Genomic DNA, 5,172 nt, shown 5'->3' with positions numbered 1-5,172 from the left:
GGATTTACACCCTAGTCGCGCCTAAAGAAGTTTTATTTCAAAAAACACTAAATTACAAATCCAAATTTCATTTATTCTTACCTCGACGCATTTTTCGACCATGGATATGATCTCTCTCCTGTAATACAGAACGGTGAAGAATTTAAGGGCCGCGATGAAGGATTCGCCCTGGAACGAGATGTAGATGATGCTGATGTCGCTCTTGCCGTAGGTGAAATGGTCGGAGAGTTCTCTGAAGAATAGGGGATGGTTTGCCAGATATATGAGGAGGAGGAGCAGTCGCAGAATGTATGGAAGGGCTCTGTGACGACGTCTCACACCTGGGGAAAAAAAAGGTATGAAAATAAACTAGTGGTGCATGGTATCGTGCCTTAAGGCAAGTTGCAGGAACTTCACGTACTGTAAACTAAATTATTAAAAAAACATTGCAAAATTTTGAGAAAATTAGATTTTTGAGAAAATTTAAATTTTTTGAAAAAAAAAAAGACATTTTCGAAAAATTTGATTTATTTTTTTTATTAACTTCATGTAGGATAAGTTATAGCAATGGCAAAAAAAAACAAAAATGAAAATTTTTATATACCCGTACGTTTCAAAGGTTTCTGAACATTTTTAAGGCATACCTTAGAATAGCATACCATTATACGGTTTACCTTAGAATGGATGTATGTGTTTGTGTGTGTGACCATACAAATTTTCGTCGACGATTTCGCGAACACGGAACAACCAATTTGGATAATTAAAAAACATTCGATTCCTACTAATAAAGAGACATGCTGATTTGTTTTTGGCGAAGGCAGGCCTAGCCGTTCCGGAGATATGGGGCAAAAAGTGCCAAAAATAATATTTCAACTTTTTGAGGTAACGAAGCGTGCGATTAAAATGATTCAAAAAATATTTTATTTGTATTTTGTAATGATGAAATGACTAAATTACATTTCTATCTAGTTTGTCTGCTTGTCCTTCTATCCATTTTAAGTTTTTTTCTAATCAGTTTGCTCGTCAGTAGAGTCCCTTTATCTATTTTGAATTTTTTTCTAAATAGTTTGTTTGTCAGTAGAGTTTTTTTATCTATATTAAGTTTTTTTTTTCAAAACAGTTTGCTTGTCAGTAGAGTCCCTTTATCTATTTTCATTTTTTTCCTAAATAGTTTGCTTGTCAGTAGAGTCTTTTTATCTATTTTGAATTTCTTTCTAATCAGTTTGTTCGTCAGTAGAGTCCCTTTATCTATTTTGGTACTTTTTTTAAATAGTTTGCTCGTCAGTAGAGTCCTTTTATTTATTTTAAATTTCTTTCTGTTCAGTTGCTCGTCAATACAGACCTTTTTTGTCTATTTAAATTATTTTTACTTAAAATATTTTTGTATTTCTTAATCAGTAGAATATTTTCATCAGAATTTTTTTTCTGGTCCGTTTGCTAATTAGTAGAGACCCTTATATCTTGGATGTCTATTGTCAGTTTTAATAAAAAAAATAATAAAAAATGACAATAAACAAATTTTATATAATTGTAAGGAAAAGTTAACTTATTATAAATTCGATTAATCATTTATTTAATTATTGGGAGCAATAAATTCCGGTAAGTTTACTTCAAGAAAAAATAATAATAATAATTGTCTACTCTTTAAACTTAAATTAATTAAATTAATTTTTTTATAATGCGGAATTGAAAACTAAAAAGAACCCTAAATTTTCAGTTTTCAAATTTGTATCTGGGCACACACACACACGCACACATCAATTTTTTCTAAGGTATGCTAAAATGTTCAGAAACCTTTGAAACGAAAATATATATAAACATTTTCATTTTCGATCTTTGTGCGAAAGAACACTACAGTTTTACGGTTCTACGAAAGTTTTTATAAATAATTTTTATGATAAAGTTTGCAGGATCAGCTAGTATATATATATATATATATATATAAATCAATTACAATTAAATTAAAATTAATTATTTATACCATTTTCGCTGTACAAATCGCAACCCAGAGCGTGCAGTTGAAAAAAAGGAATGTTTAGCCATTTTCGAAAATTGTTCACATCACGTTGCGTATCTTCATCTTCTTGAAGCGATTCTAGAAAAACGTAAAAATTATTTAAAAAAAAAACAAATTAAAAATAACAAATTATTAATCAGAAATTTAAATTATTAATAAAATTATAATTAGTAAATTTAAAATTTTATTTACTGTCTTTGTCTGCTTTTGCCCCTTTGAAGCTCATTGTAGCAAACGGAGAGAATGATTTGATTTTGAGTTATTTGAATATATATATATATATATATATATATATATATATATCCGTTTAATATGAAATAAGCAGGGTCGAACTCTCGTTTTGCAGGCAAGGTCGGCATGCCTCGGATACACGAGTGCTTCGTATAATATTCTATTTATTATTTTTTGTTCTTTATAAAAAAGGAATTACTGACATTTAGTGCTTGTTTCCCATTATTAATTTTTTACAAGCTGTTATTAATATGTGTAAGTGATAATCTATGAATTTCAAGTAAGTAATGTTTTATGCATTATTTTAATTTAAGGTTTAGATATAATTAGTCTGTCTCTTTAGTTAAATCTCTTTCTTTTTATTCTTGCTCTATGTATATTTAGTTTCTAACGTTACTTTCTGTTTTTTTTCTCAAAATTGTAGAACCACTGACGATGACGTAGAATTTTACGTCGAAACGTATGGAAAAATAAAGATGTTTTAAAAAATCTTTATATTTTTTACTTGATGTTACGCCCTCCAAGAAATTAATCATACATTTCAACATCAAATTTAAACACTTTCAACATATATATATATATATATATATATATATTTATTTATTTATTATTTAAGTATATATTTTACTAACAATAAGGTTCTGGTGATGATCAATATCCTATGATTTGATATCTCGATTAATTACTTTATATTCATCAAAGGAATTATGAATAATTATCGAAAACTAATAATAACAGACTTGGTGCACTTTGTGTGCAATTAAATCTTTTTAGAATAACAAATGCAGTTTGAGTAATTAAAAAATTCAATAATGGAATTAAAGAATATGCTAAATTAACAATAATTATATATATATATATATATATATATATATATTTATATATATATATATATATATATATTTAGTTATTATAATATTTTATATTATATTTGTATTTTAATATAGAAATGTTATTCCGGTACTTTAATGAAAATTACAAAATGTCAATCAATTTTTTGGGTAATGGCTTCTTTGTTGAATAATATATGATTCGGCGGTTTGATTTGATTATATAAACGATTCAATTACGACAAATAAAATCATATCAAAATGACAACTTAATTTATAATGTATATATATATATATTATATATATATATTAGGGCGTGTCGATTTAAAGGTCACTTAGGCACATATGATTTTCGGATTCTAGGGCTCAAAATAAGATACTTTGCTGAAGAAACCATACATCTGAAGTGAATTTTATTGTCCCTTTAAATGGGTCAAAATGGAATTTTTAAAATTTCAACCCTTATTTTTGGGTTGAAAACACATTTTACTCAATTTGAAAATGATATGTTAAAATCAAGGACTCTACTGACGAGCAAACTAAAATAAAACTAATGGTGGATGGCATGCCATCATGGCATCGTGCCTTGAGGCAAATTTCTGGAACTCCCCGTACCGAATTAAAATTTTGAAAATCTGAATTATTTTCGATATTTTCGATATTAAAAAAAATTGACAATTAAATATTTTTTCCCAGAAACGATAAAGTTTTTGAAAGTGTTTTGAACAATTCAAATCGGATGCTTATTTCTTTCAGAAACTGCCATTTTTTGCACATTTAGCTCTGTATCTTCGAAATGGCGGGAACTGTCTTTACGAAAAACTAATCACCTCTTTTCCCAATCATTACAAATTGAATGTTTTTTTGAATCATTCAAATCGGATGCTCCATTCCCTCAAAAACTCGATTTCTATTTTCTGCACTCTTTGCTTCGTATCTCCGTAACGGCTGGACCTGCCTTTGCCAAAAACTAATCAGTATATCTCCCTAAATCGGTTGATTCGTATGCCCGAAATTATCGACAAAAAACTGTACCCATACATACATACACACACACAAACCCAGTTTTTCTGAGGTATACCAAAATGTTCAGAAACCTCTGAAACGTGAAGATATGCAAAAAGTTTCATTTTCGATTTTTGGACAATTACAATAACTACCCTACGGGAAGTTTAAAAAATAGTAAAAAGAAAAAGGACTCTACTGACGAGCAAACTAAAATAAAGAAACAGTAAATGGTAAAGGGACTCCATTGACGAGCAAACTTGAATAAAAAGGCAGTAAACAGAAAAAGGACTCTACTGACGAGCAAATTGATATAAAAAAAGTAAATAGGGAAAAGAGACTCTACTGACGAACAAACTAAAATAAACAAACAGTAAATAGAAAAAAGACTCTACTGAGAAGCAAACTAAAATAAAGAAACCGTAAATGGTAAATGAACTCTACTGACGAGTAAACTTGAATAAAAGACAGAAAATGGAAAAAGGACTCTACTGAAGGCCAACAGATTTAAAAAGCAGTAAATAGAATAAGACTGCATTCAAAGTATTTTACTTACATCTTAATTTATTTTGAGATAGCATTTCTAGTTTTCCTAGTTTTTCTAGTTTTCAGATAACATTCAGTTTGAAATATCAAATTAAAACCATGGACTATCCACAGTTTTTTTTAAACACATTTTACTCAATTTGAAAATGATATTGAATTAAATATGTAAAACAACATTGATAAACCGATAAACTATATAATAAAAATTAAAATAATAAAATAATCATAAAATTAAATAATAACACTTTTTGTTACCCAAAGGATTTAAAAAAGTAAGTTCTCACGTTTCAGAGGTTTCTGAACATTTTGGCATATTTCAGACAAAATGGATGTGTGTGTGTGTATGCGTGAAGACAAATTTTCGTCGACGATTTAGGGAACACCGATCAACCGATTTGAATAGTTCAAAAAACATTCGATTCGTATTGATAAGGAGACGTGCTGATTGGTTTTTGGCGAAGGCAGGCCTAGCCGTTCCGAAGATACGGGGCAAAAAGTGCCAAAACAGTAACTCTTAAGAGAACGGATCGTCCGATTTGAATAATTCAAAAAACATTTTACTTG

Source organism: Ctenocephalides felis, unplaced genomic scaffold (genome assembly GCF_003426905.1).
Source record: "Ctenocephalides felis isolate EL2017-DRISC unplaced genomic scaffold, ASM342690v1 CF-g0.4_SCAFFOLD_00845, whole genome shotgun sequence".
Taxonomy (NCBI): Eukaryota; Metazoa; Arthropoda; class Insecta; order Siphonaptera; family Pulicidae; genus Ctenocephalides; species Ctenocephalides felis.
Note: the sequence above shows the minus strand (reverse complement) of the source record.